Raw genomic sequence first — 17,140 nt, 5'->3', positions numbered from 1 at the left:
GCTTACAGTATTATCACCAAATCCTAACTATGTTTCTAGTGTCCACAGTAAAAATTCTGTACACAAATGGAGATGTAGAATACATCTCTCTGGTTTTCTCTAAATTTGCCTCCTTTGTGGTTAGAGGTCAAGGTCCTGAGCAGGTAGTGCCTGTGACATAAATGCCTAGGATGTTATTGGCGTGGGTGTGGGGTACTCAGTTCCTTTCATGGGCTCTTGTGAGATAAACTGTGTTATTTATTTATTTTGTACTGTAGCACTTTATTTTTCCTTACTCAGTGAAGTGTTGCTAGGGCTTAATGTTTTCACATAACAGTAGAAAACTAAAAAATTGTCACTTGTAAACAATTGAGTACAAAAAACCTTACATAAATTAAAATGAACAAATTTACAGTATAAACACAAACTGTTTCCAACTCAAGGCAAGTAATAACCAGGGGTGGTCAGGTGGGAAAACATTGGTAAGAACTTAAACTGGGTCCTAAGTCTCGGACTGTCCTATCCTGTTAGACCAGCAAGAAGTGACAACTGGTCCAGGAACTCTTGCCAGCTGGAGCAATCCTGGAACAGTCTGTCAGTGGACACATGAATACCTGCACAGATCACTGCTGTGGTCTCAGATTCGCTAAACCACAGACTTCTCTCCTGTATGTATGCTCTCACAGGTGACTGAGCCACATGGATTAAGGGCTTAAATCAAAGATATGCACAGGGCATCAAACATATACCAAGGGAACAGCTAGCTTGAGTACAAGGTCAAAATCAGCAACAAGCTCTTGGATCCAGTGCTGACATCAGATACAAGCTTCAAGGGCAAATTTCTTTTCAAAGGCTTATTCTAGTTTCATGAGGCTAGAATGAGGTGTATACATTTGCCAGGGCAAATTTGTCCTTCAGAATCAGCTTATGCAGCAGATGCCTGGCACCTGCTCAGTCCATCTAGAAGCATTTGTGGTTGATGATGGAGGGACCCAACTCGTCGGACTCCTGCTTGTTGATCCACATCTACTGGAAGGCAGACAGTGAGGCCAGGATGGAGCCGCCAATCTCCACTGAGTACTTTTCCTCGGGGTGAGCAGTAATCTTGATCTTCATGGTGTGGGGGCCAGGACTGTGATCTACTTCTGCATCTGCTCAGCAATGCCTTGTAACATGGTGGTACCCCTGGATAGCACAGTGTTGTCATAGAAGTCCTTGCAGGTATTAGCATCACACTTCATGATGGAGTTGAAGGTGGTCTCATGGATGCCAGAGGATCCCATGCCCAGGAAAGAGGGTTGGAAGAGTGCCTTTCAACACCGGAACTGCTCTTTGCCAGTGGTGATCACCTGTCTATCAGGCAGTGCCTCACTCTTCTCCAGGTAGGAAGAGGATGCAGCAGTGGCCATCTCCTGCTCAAAGTCCAGGGCAACATAGCACCGCCTCTTGATGTCATGCACAGTCTCCGGCTAGGCGGTGATGGTGGTGAAGTTGTAGCTGCACTCTGTCAGGATCTTCATGAGGTAATGTGTCAGGTCCCAACCTGCAGGTCCAGACGCAGGATGGTGTGGGGAAGGATGTAGCCCTTATATATGGGCACAGTGTGGGTGACCCCATGACCAGAGTCCATGACAATGCCATCGGTGCACCCAGAGGTGTACAGGGACAGCATGATCTGGAAGGTCACATATATGGTTGGTGTGTTGAAGGTCTCAACCATGAGCTGAGTCATCTTCTTTCTGTTGGCCCTGTTCAGAGGGGCCTCCATCAGCAGCAATGGGTGCTCCTTCAGGTTATGTACAGTTCATTATAGAAGGTATGGTGCCAAATCTTCTCCATGTTGTCCCAGTTAGTGACAATGCTGTGCTTGCTGGGGTGCTTCAGGGTCAGGATGCTGTGCTTCCTCTGGACCTAGTCACCCACGTAGGAGTCCTTTTGGCCCATGTCCACCATCACATCCTGGTGGCAGGGGTGCCTGAGATGGAGGGGAACACAGACTCAGGGGGAATCATCACCAGCAAAGCCAGCTCTGCACATGGCAGAGCTATTGTCAATAAGGAGCCTGGTGATTTCCTCTTCCATTTTGATGGGGGCAAGTCACATGTCAGAGCGGCAGGGAGTACACCAACCGAGCATGGGCCTGTGGCAGCAAGTGACTGAGATCAATACATTTTGATGTCACCTCTGAATGATTTTTGTCCCAATGAGGCAATGTTGCTTTGGAGGTTTCCATTTCAACAGTGTCACTAAGGGAGGAATTCTGATTGTATTTTGGTTGTCTGCATAATTGTAGAAAACTGATTATTCAGCTCCTGAGAATTGTGTGACTAAGAGTATGGACTTCAGAAATAAAATCTTGACTTGACCAGCATGGAGTTTCTAATACTGGGCAAGATAAATGACCCTGTTAAGCTTTGATTTCCTCACCTGTGAATGCGGGGTTAGTAACAGTAGCTGCTTCATCGTACTGCTTGAAGGTTAAAAGATATTTTTAAGTGCTTGGGCAGCACTTAGTTTACAATCTGGAAGTTCATAATTGCTCAAGTGCCAGCTGTTGTTATTACTTTTATCTCTAGTAAGTCTACTGACTCTTCCGTCATTTATCTCCAATGGAAGAAATGTCAGATACTTTCATAGATAGCATTTTCAAGAGAGAGATTACAAAGGGTTTGTTCAACCTTAGAAATGCTGTGCAAGACTTGACTGATTTCCCTCTTCAACCAAGAACTGGAGCAAACAAAGCAGGTGGCAGGGGGACATGTTGAGTGAGCAATACCCTTATTTCTCAATTAGAAGTTGAGCCCATTTTAGTGTGAGCAGGAAAGATAAACTGCTGATGAAGTGACATTGATTCAGCACAGATACACGAACAGTTAATAAATGTAGTCTGGTCTCATGCAAATCAAACCTCTGGAGTAGAATTTTAATGACAACTCTCCTACAAGTAACGTTTATTTCAGGATCCAGCTCATTCTTGTTAAACAAGCCCAAGGTTTTTTGCATTCCCCCCAAAGGGAAACTGTCATAGGAACTGAGTCATGTTTTGTATACCTACATCTGTTTCTATGATTTGACTGCATATGAAATACACGCACATGTAAAGGAACCGAAGGAATTTGAACTTCAAATAATTGAATTAAACACTCTTCCTTAAACATTGCACTGGGATCACAGTTGAAACTCATTTGCAGGAAGAGCTTTAGATGAGGTAAAGACAGTGGTGTTAGTTTCCAAGCAGAGGCCACATTTTCATTTGAAATCTTTTGTTAAAGAGATGGGTGATAGCATTGAAATTGAAAATACTTGGATTTTGATTTGGATGTGTGGTAATGTCATATTTCTCTCAATCTTATTTTGCCATCAGAAAATAGAGTATACATGTGTGTCTGCATTTGAGGCACATGGTTCGAGCAGTTATTTGTACCATGTCTCCTTTGTTCTTTCTGAAGGGAAATTTGTTTAGATTGAACAAGTGGCTTCAGGCACTGATGGTTCACAACCCCCCTGTACAAACACGCTCTTCCCCACTTTGGGAAATCTGGATTTGTCTTTGGCCAGTTATTTTGATTTAGAATTATGTAATCTCAAGGCTGATGTTTTGAAGCATCCTTTGTGATATTTTCTTTAAGTTTGTAAATTACCTTGGAAGATGTTAATTTTTCAGTGGGTATTGATGAGTATTGTGATTCAGAAGCCATTCTTACTACAATAAATAATTCATTTTGGTTGTAGAAAAAAAAGTGATACTTTACATTTCTTGTGTGAGATTAAGAGTTAGTATGAAAATTGGTTCCTGAGAAGTATTTTCATGGGAAACAGAACAATTTAGTTTGAATATTCAAGGTGACATGGTACAAAGGAAAAAAATTCTACCCCTCCAATAGAAATGTGTGTGAGGTCACTCTGTTAACCTTGGTGAACTCTAGCATTATCAGGGGCAATACTACAATTAAAAACTCATTTTGCAGCAGCCAATTAAGCTTTGATTCACAATTATACTGTCTTTCAAAAGACTCTCTGAGCATTTTGAAAATATGATGGCTTCATTTGTTATGTTTCCAAAGTTGGAGCTTCAAAGGTGCTGCACAAACTTTCTCAATCATGTAGAAATTCATGAATAAAACATGCATGCCTAGAATTTAAAATTAAAGTAATTAGATCACATTAGAATCTTAAAAAAAAAAAGATTTAACATCCATGTCAATGTAGAGAAAGATGCCCTTCATTAAATTACATCTTCTTCCTGTCCAACATTTTAAACTGTCACTTTTAATGCAATGTTTAGAAAAATAATTACTATGATTGAGATAATTTAAAAAACTAAATGTTAGCGATTTCAGACCACAACATTTTCAGTCCCTCTGGTTCCAATAAAATTTTTTTCTATAAATTATTTGAAGTTAGCTAAGTAATACATTGAAATTTACACTAACATTCTGGGTCCAAGTTACATGAGCAGAAGGCTGATGCTTGACTGATTCTGAGGGCTCTGGTATAGGCAGCTGACAAGTCTGATCTGCAAACTAGCACCTCGATTGCGAGATAAAAACAGGAGAACAGGGTGTTAAAGCAGTACAGCTCTTCAGAGGCAACTCCAAACGAAAGTGGGAACTAAGTTTGAGATCTGGGGAGTGTTCATTCAAAAGACTCCCAAATTTAGGCAAAATACTAGCAAGGAAGAGTGAGGTAAATGGAGATAGGGAGGAAATCTTGTAGCTGAAGCATCGCAAAGTCATATTTCTATCTTAATTAGGTATTTCCCATAGAGTCCCCATATAAAATGTTTCTTGCCAGAATCTCAACTTTTGAGTTGTTTTCCATGGATGATGTCAAGGGAAACGGGATTAATTTTATCTCCTACTATACTTGTATTGGTTGTCTTAAAAGTAAACTGCCAGTGTTGCTGGCTCAGGGCTGGCTTTTGAGGGTCCCTGGGTCCAATGGCTTTTTACCCTGCTTATACTTTAGATTCACCTAGGTCTTGCAGAGAGTTTTAATCAGTGTTTCCAGAGAGACAGAATTGATAGACTATATATCTCCTATCAGAGAGAGACTGAGGCAGACAGAGATATGAGAAAACATTTATTAGGGGGAATGGGCTTGTTTGATTCTGGAAGCTGAGAAATCTCATAAAAGGCCATCTACAAGCTGGAGAGCCAGGAAGACTGAGAGTGTGGCTCAGCCCAAGTCAGAAAACCTTGCGATTGAGAAAGCCAGTGGTGTAATTCTTAGTCTTTGGCTGAAGGCCGGAGAGTCCAGGAGGCTGCTGGTTCAAAGCCTGGAGAATCAGGATTCCTCCTGTCCAAGGGCAGGAGAAGGGCACTCTGCCTTCAGGAAAGAGTCAGAATTTGCCCTTCCTCTGCATTTTTGTTCCTTCCAGGCCCCCAAATGATTAGATGGTGCCTACCTACATTGAGGGAATCTCTCCCACTTGGTCCACCAACTCCTTATTTCCTCTGGAAACACCTTTAAGACATACCAGGGGCAACCCAATCATTATAATCAGAAGCAAAATCACCTATGCTTCCCTTTCAGCAGCTCAGTGGGTGCCAAAGCATTGACAATAAGTAATGCTCTCTTAGCTATCTGGGTATTCTTTAATTCAGTCAGTTCCAAATTAACCATTATGCTTTGGAAATTTTGATTAAACAGGAATGGGGTAGGAGCAGGTCATCAGGTTTTAAATCTCCTCAGGTGATTCTAGTCACACAACTGGGCTGGAATGACTGAACCTGAGTAATCACATCATATTACACCCAACTGAACTTGAGAAACACTGGACTAGAGGCTCCAGATAACCTAACCACTTCTGCATGTGTTGGCTCTGTAATGCTTCTGGGGGGTGGTCTGTTTTTACGGAATACCATAGATAATTTTGGACGGACAGTTTTTTATTGAGTGGTTGATATTAGAAATTATGTGGGTGTACAGAATTGGCATTGGTCTGTCAGTGTTTGGGCTTTTAGGGGCTCCCAGGGAGCTTAGGCCTCTTTTGGTGTGCATGAAGGGGCTGGGTGACGGTTACTCAGAGGTCGGACAAAATGTTTACACATCTCCAGCCTCTTCTTGCAACTCTTCAAAGACTTGAATTTTATCTGCTTTACCTGTTGGAAGTAAGAGTAGAAATGCATAGCTGGTATCCAGTTTCTCACCAAAATTTTCTAAACTTGACTGTTAGGCTTCTGAGAGATGCCAATTTAAGGTCTGTGGAAGATACTCCCCAGTCAGGTTGGGAATTATAGGGCCCACACTGGGGAGACTTCTTTAGCGGAGACTTCTTTAGCGGAGACTTCTTTAGCTTATACCCCATCTGTACTTTGTCTCCAGCTCAAGGACACAGCTATGCCTGGGCGGTTCAGGTTTGGGCATAGGGGTGGGGAAGCTCAAGATTGCTGTACTGCAGCTGCCAAACTCTTGTGGTCCTGAGTCTTTGGTTGTAAGGAATGGACTGAGTATTCATGGGGAAACATGTCTCATTTCACTGAACCCATTCTTAGAGTTGCCCCAAAAGTGGTGACTGGACTTCCTATAAGGGAGTGCCCCAAATTACCTTGAAATGGGACCAGTTGCCATTCCAAAGGAAGAAGCACTAAATGCTGGGTGGTCAATCCAAAGCATTTATTAGGGGAACTTGGAGTGCTGCATTTTATCCGTGGAGCAGAAGGAGAGGTAAAATGTTCCTGAGGCCTGTCTATAGTGAGGAAGTTAAGAGTATGGAGTTTATAGGAGGTTCTGTGGAATTTTGGCTGAGGGTTAGAGTCCATTTCTTTCAGTGTTTGGGCAACCACTTAAATTCTTTATAGTGCTGGGAATGTTCAAGGCCCTGGCTTGGGCTCAAGTCTTCTAAGAAAAACCTGCAGCTGGCTAGGTCAGAAACTTCAAGGGACATTGTGAGTTTTAGTCAGGGCATAGAACTGGGGCACCCTGCAGCACAGTTCTTTAATCAGAGGAACAAACTCTTGGTTTTCCTGGGACTGTCCAAATTTTAGCATTGTAAGTCCTGCTTCTCTGGAAACCCCTACCAAATCGGGTCATCCTGTACTTAGCACTTCTTTGTTAAAAGAAAAAGGTATACTCCTACATGCTGGTGGGACTGCAAATTGGTGCAACCACTCTGGAAAGCAGTATAGATATTCCTCAGAAAATCTGGAATGGAACCACCATTTGACCCAGTTATCCTGCTCCTCAGCATATACCCAAATGACTTAAAATCAGCATACTATAGTGACATAGCCATTTCAATCTTTATAGCAGCTCAATTCACAATAGCTAAACTATGGAACCAATCTAGGTGCCCTATAACAGATGAATGGATAAAGAAAATGTGGTACATATCCACAATGGAATATTAACCATAAAGAAGAATGAAATTATGGCATTTGCTGGTAAATGGGTAGAACTGGAGACTCATGCTAAGTGAAACAAACCAATCTCCAAAAACAGAAGGCCGAATGTTCTGATATGTGGATGCTAACTGACAATAAGTGGAATGGGGGAGGGAAGAATAGAAGTTAACTGGATTAAACAAAGGTGAATAAAAAGGAAGGGAGAGAGATGGGAATATGAAAGATAGTAGAATGAATCAAACATAACTTTGTTATGTTCTTATATGAATACACAACCAGTGTAACTCCACATCATGTACAATCACAAAAATGGGAAGTTATACTCCATATATTTTTTTTAAACATGAGTTGTCGATGGATATTTATTTATTTATTTATTTATATGTGGTTCTAAGAATCAAACCCAAAGCCTCACACATGCTAGGCAAATGCTGTGCCACTGAGCCATGACTTCAGCTGTCCAAATATTTGATATGTCCAAATATATTCTACTGCCAAGTATAACTGAAAAGAATAAATTTTTAAAAAAGGAGGTGGTAGTCATAGGAAGTAGTAATGTTATTTTAAATCACATAACTAGCAATAGAAGAGTTAGCAGTTTGGGTCACATTCGCGATACAATGTTTTCTTTTTCCATGTAACAGATCACTGAAACTGTACCTCAGCCAGCATCTTATATAGAAAAGTCAAATAAGAACCCTAAAAACCTTAGGGAGGTTTAACAGTGGAAGAGCTCGTATCCCTTTGGGCAGATCATGGCTGATGAAACATTTGCTAGATGTCCTAGCAAAAAGACGAGTAGAAAAAACCCAGACAGGTAGAGGGAGGGAATGTGAATTGTGCCAGCGACTGCAGAACTAGGGAGATTTGACTGGAACAAATAATTGCAGCAGTAGATAAAGTGAGAAGGGTAAACTGTGAGGCTTGAAAGTCAAGGTGAGAGATTGGCTAATTTAGTACACAGTTGCAAATTGTGGAAGAGTGTTTTTTTTTTTTTTTTTAAGCAGTGAGATAATAGAGGAAAAGAAAAACCACGGAGCAAGTCTGAATTTAGCATTTTTCCTTCAAGTGAAATACTGATTTCAAGAACAGGTGCCAAATATTTTCCAAGTGATTTTCAAAGTGGAAAGAAATGTCCTTGAGAAGCAGTCTTATTAAATGTGTGCTTACAAATACTGGGAATCAAGGGCACTTTATCCTTCTCTTTAGCAATCACTGGAAGGGCTTCTTCTCTTAAAATAGCTATCAACTGAGGAGGTGTCAATCATTCAAAGAGTATTCATCCTATTCCAACTATGTGTCCAGGAGTATATCATGAATTAAAGATAGAAAATGATGTATAAAAGGCACATTTCCTGTCCTCAAGTAATCCAATCTAGTTGGGGAAGAAAGAATGATACACATGTAGAAATTAAGTGGATCTTAACAGATTAGTATGTGGTCAATTAAATGATTCATTTTTAGATCTTAGAAAACCAGGTAAATTCCAGTTCTAAGACCTGACATTACTGTTTTTTTTTTTTTTTTACTACTCTGCCTCAGCTGTTCACCTAACATTTGACTAAGCACATAAAATGAAATGCAAATTGCTCCCACAGCAAATGCATCAGGCTGTCTTTACTTTGATCACAAATACATAAATCACAAGATGCCTCTTCAAGTTCATCCTGGGGAACAATAGAACACAGTATAGGAGTAATTCAGAGTGATTTACAATCATCTTCTCATTTAAAAGCAGATCTACTCCAAGGAAAGCCAAAATGCTTTTTTTTTTAGAAGATTGAAATGTTATTTGCTTTAGTGTGTGTGTGTGTGTGTGTGTGTGTAACTAACTCAGGTGGTTACTCTATACAGTTTTGAAAGCTGGCTTTTTGCTAATACACTTTACTAAATTTTATATCCTATTTAAAAAATTTTTAAAACAAATGAGGAAAATCTTTTCAATTTAATTGTTGGAATAACTTAATCAGTTTTCAGAACTTTTAAAAATATTTAAAACACGGGAGAACTTTTATAAACACTTTTAGCAGTTTCTGATATTAGGAAAGTAAAACTGCACAATGCTTCTAATCAGGTACTGAAAAATTTTATAAAGTCAGTGAAAGTATACGATCCCATCTTGGTTCTCAAGGACTTTTAAATAATGCTGTGATTTATATGGATAAAAATCTCAGGCAGCCTACAGAAAGTGGTCAATAAATAGAAATAATGTGTACTAAGACTGTGCATTATGGTGAACACAGTGTCACATGCTTGTAATCCCAGTTACTTGGGGGTTTGAGGTCAGCCTTAGCAACTTAGATGCTGTCTCAAAATAAAAGTATTTAAAAAGTGGTAAAGTGCTGGTTTAGCATGCATGAAGCTCTGGGTTCAATTCTTAGTACTGGGCACTCCCCCACCAAAGTTGGTATTTTTCACAATTGGATTCAAAATGCCCACTTTATATTTTTAAATATATAAATTTTTTGTCAGTTATATCTCAATAAACTTCAAGAAGACGTGCTATGAAGTGAGGCAAAGACAGACATAATCATGCTATTGAATATTGCAAGCTGAGGCTTTTTAACTTTAGACTTCTTTTACTGTATTATATTAATATATAATGAGATTTGTTACCTTTTGTTTTGGCACTGGGGATTAAACCCAGGGGGTGTTCAACCACTGAGCCACATCCCCAGCCTGTTTTTTATATTTCATAAGAGATAAGGTCTCATTGAGTTACTTAGGGCCTCTCTAAGTTGCTAAGGCTGACTTTGAACTCAAGATCCTTTTGCCTCAGCCTCCCAAGCCTCTGGGATTACACACAATGCCTGGCAATTTTGTTACGTAATTGTACATGCACACAATACAACAATATGATTTAGCCAATATCACTCTCCAGCACTTCCCCTCCCTCCCACCTCTCAGTCCCTCTCCTCTACTAATCTACCTTTGATTTTTAGGAAATCCACCTCCACTTTTCCTTTTTCCTCTCTAACTTCCACATGTCAGACAACAATGACCCTTGACATTTGGAGTTTGACTTATTTTGCTTAACATAATGTCCTTATTTTACATCTGTTTTCCTGAAAATGACATAATTTCATTTTTTTTGAATGAATAAAATCCATTGTGTATTTATACCACATTTTCTTTATCCATTCTGTTGATGGACAGCTAGGCTGGTTCCATAGTTTTATTGTGAATTGTGCCACCATAAACATGGGTATGCATGTATCCCTGTAGCACACTGACTTCAACTCTTCAGGATAAATACTGAGAAGTGGTATAGCTGGGTCATATGGTGGTTCCATGCCTAGTCTTTTGAGGAATCTCCATATGGATTTCCATAGTAGTTGTACTAATTTATAGTCCCACCAACAGTGTAACAATGTTCCTTTTTCTTCACATCCTCTTCAGCATTTGTTTGTATTCTTGATGACTTCCATTCTGACTGGTGTGAGATGAAATTGCAGATTAGTTTTGATTTGCATTTCCCTAATTGCGAATAATGTTTAACATTTTTTTCATGTGTTTGTTGTCCACAAAATGTGGATTTAACACCAAGTTTCAACTGAGGTATTTAATTTGATAAAGAAGCACTTCTATAGGAATAACGAATATTAGGTATTTTTATTGCAGGGATATGGATGCATTTCATTTAGGAAAACTGTTTTACTGTAAACAGGAACAAGCCTTGCTACCACCTGTTAGAGAAGGACTTTGAGTGTACATAATCAGTGGTCCAGAGAGAAGCAGGCCAAGACTGGTGCAACTGCTCTGTGATGACCATACCATCCAGGATTGCAGGTATCTTTCTAACCATGCTTCCTTGTTCTTTCATGGTGAAAGGTGGCTATTACAGCCCAGCTATCAGAGGTTACCAGAAAGAATGGGCGAGACTAAAGGGCCAAGTCCTGAAGGGGTGTGCCACTTGCCTCTTAAAAAGCTTGGTTCGAAGTCCTATCCAGTTGCATCTCTTACAGATCATTGGCTCCCAGCCCATGTGGCCACATTTAGTTGAAGGGAGAAGGTGTTCTGACCTTCCTCCTGTAAAGTCGAAGGGAGCAGGGAGCAGTCAGTGGCCTTGGTGTAATCGGCACTCAATATTTGCCCTAGAGATCTTTCAATCTTACTCAGTTGGAGAGAACACAGACTCATTTGTGAGATAGAACTGGTTTGTACACAGTATCCTGGCATTCCATCTAATTTAGCACTTGAGATGTTTTTATTTTTCCACTTTAATTTTTTAGTTGCCTTAAATGAGTGTTTTGTAGAAACTCCATGTTTCTAGATTCATCCATGGTCTTATCTAGTAGCGTACAAAGTCTACAGGCAGTGAGTTAGCAATGTAACTGTTGTCTCCCTTTCAAGACTAGGTTGCAGGGTGCTCAACTACAAAAATGAAATGTTCTTGGTCACTAGTGACTAGGAACAGTTCTTGGGTAGCAGTGGGGGAATTATTTGCTGTTGTCCCTTCAGGTCACTTAGTATGCTAGCTGCGCAGTGACCATTGTGTCAGCCTGGAGCACATGAGGTCACTGGTTGGCCAATCAGTAGGGAATTGCTAGGTGCATGTGAAACTGGGGGTGCAAATAGAGGAAATGCATGCAGGGAATAGTCTGAACGCTCTGAAAGAGTGACTTTTTCATTTATTTAGGCTGTAAGTTTATAAATGTTAATTTGATAGTATTGTAAGAAATTTTGGGAAAATTTTAGTTAGCAGGGAGCTCAAAGGAATGGAAGAACAGGCATAATAAAATACTAAAATTTTAAAGCAATTTGATAATGAACCCACTATAAGGGCTGTAAGTGGCATCACTGACCACATGAAAACCAGAAAACACTGATTTGCTGAAAGATCATGAGCAACAACTTTAAGTGTTAATAGTTTTAGAAGATGGTAGCCAAGGCAACAATTTTCCACATGCAGCTAAAAGATGCATTTACTCTATGAAATGATTTTGGTTCAGATCAAATGAATCATCTTCTAAATTTATCTTTCTCACTTTCAATTCCAAGTTGGGTGCATATGCAAAAGTGTAGCAACAGCTCTTGCAGTGCTGGCTCCATTAGCAGAAGAATTTTGTAGTTATGTTGATATTTTCTAAGTGTCATCAGATGCTGCAAATAGAAATTGGTTAATTCCGATCGTGATTCAGTTTTTTTTTTTTTTCATTCCATGGGATTAAAGTGAAGTTACTGGACCTTCATAAATAGTTTTAAAAACAAAATTGGGGATTATTCTGTAAGATTTAGTTAGAAGGTTCAACTTTGAAGAAATAATATTCATAGTCTGGATGTAAATGTTAATGGCATATAGAGTTGAAGCAAATATACTAAATTAGAAATCTATGACACTAGCTAAAGCAATCCTTAGCAGGAAGAGGGAAGCAGGGGGTATCGCAATACCAGAACTTCAACTATACTACAAAGCAATAGTAACTAAAACAGCCTGGTGTTGGTACCAAAATAGACAGGTAGATCAATGGTACAGAATAGAGGACATGGTCACAAACCCAAATAAACACAATTTTCTCATACTAGACAAAGGTCCCAAAGATATGCAATGGAGAAAAGATAGCCTCTTCAACAAATGGTGCTGGGAAAACTGATAATCCATATGCAACAGAATGAAACTAAACCCCTATCTCTCACCCTGCACAAAACTCAACTCAAAATGGATCCAAGGACCTTGAAATCAGACCAGAGACCCTACATCTTATAGAAGAAAACGTAGGTCCAAATCTTCAACTTGTTGGCTTAGGATCAGACTTCCTTAACAGGACTCCCATAGCACAAGAAATAAAAGCAAGAATCAATAACTGGGACAGATTCAAACTAAATAGCTTTCTCTCAGCAAAGGAAACTATCAGCAATGCGAAGAGAGAGCCTACAGAGTGGGAGAAAATATTTGCCACTCATACTTCAGATAGAGCACTAATTTCCAGAATCTATAAAGAACTCAAAAAACTCTACACCAAGAATACAAATAGCCCAATCAACAAATGGGCTAAGGATATGAACAGACGCTTCACAGAAGAAGATTTACCAGCAATCAACAAACATATGAAAAAATGTTCAACATCTTTAGTAATAAGAAAAATGCAAATCAAAACTACACTAAGATTCCATCTCACCCTAATTAGAATGGCAATTATCAAGAATACAAGCAACAATAGGTGTTGGAGAGGATGTGAGGGAAAAGGTACACTCATACATTGCTGGTGGGGCTGCAAATGAGTGCAGCCACTCTGGAAAGCAGTGTGGAGATTCCTTAGAAAACTTGGAATGGACCCACCATTTGACCCAGCTATCCCACTCCTTGGCCTATACCCAAAGGACTTAAAATCAGCATACTACAGAGATACAGCCACATCAATGTTCATAGCTGCTTAATTCACAATAGCCAGATTGTGGAACCAACCTAGATGTCCTTCAATTGAATGGATAAAGAAACTGATATATATATATATATATATATATATATATATATATATATATCACAATGGAATATTACTCAGCTATAAAGAATAATAAAATTATGGCATTTGCAGGCAAATGGATGAAATTGGAGAATATCATGCTCAGTGAGATAAGCCAATCTCAAAAAACCAAAGGACGAATGATCTCGCTGATAAGCGGATGATGACACATGATGGGGGGTGGGAGTGGGGCAAGAATGGAGGAAGGAGGGACTGTATAGAGGGAAAAGAGGGGTGGGAGGGGTGGGGGGGAGGAACACAGAAAAATAGATACGTGCACCAATAGGTATGTGCATTCTTATTTATACAACACTTTTTATACCCCACGACTGGGAACTACCCAAATAACCACAAGTAGAATGGGACGATTTCAGTACATTCATCCAGTGGAGTACCAAGCAACAGTGAGGAGAAGCAAGTACTGTATCAAGCAGTGTGAGGAATCTTTGAGCGTGCTGCTGAGGAACAAGAGTATTTCTGGTTTGATTCCTCTTACAGAAAGTTTCTCAACAGGGAAATCTAGTCCAAGGTGTCAGAAGTTAGGGTAGTGGTAACCTTGGTTGCAGAGGTGAGAGAGAAGGGTATAATTACTAGAAAGGAACATGGCATGGCTTCTAGGCATGGGTAATAACTGTTTCTAGACTTGGTGTTTGTTGAAGTGTTTAGTTTGTGAAAATTCATCAAGATATACATTTGAGATGTGTAGCTTAATATGTGAATGCTATATTTCGACAAAACGTTAACTGAGAGTCTGCAAAGAAATATCACTAAGGAAAAGCTCTTCATGAGCAGTGGTATGAAGAGATCAACCTCCCATTTAAAGATATACTCTCTTCAAGATGAAGGCAATCTTTATTCTTTGTGCTTTATGGTGTTTAACAATCTTTTTTTTTTTTTTTTTTAACTGCCAGGAAACTTGATATTGAATATCATGGCCAAAGTAATTTCCAAAATAAAACAATTAATTAAAAAATCTGTAGTTAACAGAGTAAGAAATGTCAAATTTTTATGAGAAGGTTGGTACACACGAAATAACTGAATAAGTCCTTTCTCTTTAACTGCCCGTCAAATTGTGGACATGTTTGAGCTCTTGAAATTTGAAATCAGCCTAAGTGTCTGACAATTGCATTAAATGTTTTGTAAACAAATACTTTAGATCTTGGTTGAATATTATTCACAATCAATCAAATACCTTTGAGCAAAGCATTAAAACCAAAACTTCAGATTTTTAGCAATTTTCAGTAGATGAAAATAGTACCTACAAATGAGAAGATATTGAAAGTTATCCCCAAAAAGCAAGAGGGTAAATAAACAATGTAGTCAAAGCTACATGGTTTCAAATTTGAATTCTGAATTTCCTAAGGGATTGGCAATATTTCAATTTCTTGAGATTTTAATGGTGTTCTCTTTTCAATGGAGTTTACATACTGGATTGGAGTGAAATTGAGAAGGACTAAGGTTTTGCTGTATTAAAATCTAGTGTAAGGTTTAAAGGAATCAAACAGGTTATGAGACAAGTTTTGTTTGTATGGAGATAAAAATAAATGAATAGGGTTAAAATAAGCAATGTAATTTTAAAGTTTATAGGAATAATTTTAAGGATTTTTGTTAGCAGTATTCCATAGGGCCATTAGCATAATTTATTGCTCAACAAAGAACCATCAAAATTTATAATTTTTAGTACTCTAGACAGTCAGTACTACCTTTGTCTTGACATCAGATTGTACTGTCAGCTTAGCTTTTCTCTAAAAAGCTTAGTGTTCACAGTATGACTTTCTCATCCAGTAGTATCTTATCTGTTCTTCATTATGGGTAATGAGTTAATATCATATAGTATTTCATTACTTTGTTTTCTTAAGTAAGACTGATTTTTTAAAAGTAGAAACAAGTTCTACCTTCCATTATTATAAATGAGTCAGACTTGAACACAGAATTCTGACATCTGCCATCCTATCTCTAGTTCAATTGATTATTTTATCTCTTGAGGATGGGTCACCATTTTCTTTTGTAGTATAATGAGAAGAGGGAGTGAGGTAAACAGTGTTTATTTTCTGGAAAAAGCACTTTACATCAGACCATGCATTTGCTGGGTTGGGCTAACTTAAGAGTCAAGGGAGCTGGGTTTGAGCTTTGCAGTTGTTTTGGTTACCATAAAAGTTACAAAGTCAGCCAGAGGTCAGATGCTGAGGCTGCTTGTTCAGTGTGAGGGTGGAGTCCCAGAGGATCTCTGTGAATGCTGCTGCCCTCAGGCTCCATCAGGCCAGGTTTGCCTGTTCTCCAGGATGGGGCTGACTGCACTTCCTCCCCTTCTACCAAGGTGGACCGCTGTCATCTCATACTTAGGTGGGATCCCGAGTTCTGGGTCTTTTCTTTGACCTGTTTTCCCCATCAGATGTAGGCCACCTCTGTATGTCTGTTCACAGAACGTTCTCCCCACTAACCTGCTTTAACTGCAGTCTTTTTTTTTAAAATTTGTTCTTTACAGATATATATGACAATAGAGTATATTTTGACATATTTTACATAGAATAAGAATAGCTCATCCCAGTTAGGATCCCATTCTAGTGGTTATATATGATGTGGAGTTACATTGGTCATGTATTCATATATAAGAATAGGGAAGTTGTGTCCAATTCATTCTACTGTCTTTTCTATTCCCATCCGTCCCTCTTCCCTTCATTTTCCTTTATCTAGTCCAATGAACTTCTAATCTTCCTCTCCCTTGTCAAGTGTTAGTATTCACATATCAGAGAGAACATTTGGCCTTTGGATTTTGGGGAGTGGTTTATTTCACTTGGTATGATAGTCTCCAGTTCCATTCATTTATCAGCAAATGCCATAATTTCATTCTTCTTGAAGGCTGAGTAATACTCCATTGTGTGTATATACCACATTTTCTTTATTCTTCTCTTGTAGGGCACCTAGGTTGGTTCCATAGCTTGGCAATTGTGAATTGCTTTTATTGTGCCAATATCATTTTGGTTATTTTTGCTGACACCTGCTCAGTTCCTTAGCCCATTTATTGATTGGGTTATTTATTTATTTTTTTGGTGGTCTTTTTTTGCATTAAATTTTTTGAGTTCTTTCTATAGAGATGAATGCTCTATCTGAGGTGCTCATGGTAAAGATTTTCTCCCATTCTGTAGGCTCTCTGTTCACAGTCCTTGATTGTTTCCATTGCTGTGAAGAGCTTTTTAGTTTGATACTGTTGCATTTATTGATTTTTGATTTTATTTCTTGCGTTTTAGGAGTCTTATTGAGGAGTTTGGTTTCTAAGATGACATGGTGGAGAGTTCAGCCTGCTTTTTGTTCTTGTAGGTGCTATGTGTAGTTTCGTTAATCTACCTAGCA

At 39.0% G+C, this 17,140-nt stretch overlaps 1 pseudogene across 1 annotated transcript; it reads right to left on the bottom strand.

The window, feature by feature from the left end:
* Window positions 1-263: 263 nt before the first annotated feature.
* LOC306664959 (actin, cytoplasmic 2-like) lies at window positions 264-2,278 on the bottom strand (annotated as a pseudogene). Its single transcript has one exon. The product of its transcript is annotated as an actin, cytoplasmic 2-like (transcript).
* Window positions 2,279-17,140: the final 14,862 nt, after the last annotated feature.

Source organism: Sciurus vulgaris (genome assembly GCF_902686455.1).
Source record: "Sciurus vulgaris genome assembly, chromosome: 6".
Classification (NCBI taxonomy): Eukaryota; Metazoa; Chordata; class Mammalia; order Rodentia; family Sciuridae; genus Sciurus; species Sciurus vulgaris.
The sequence above is the reverse complement of the archived record's forward strand: the minus strand, read 5'-3'. Positions and strand labels throughout refer to the sequence as shown.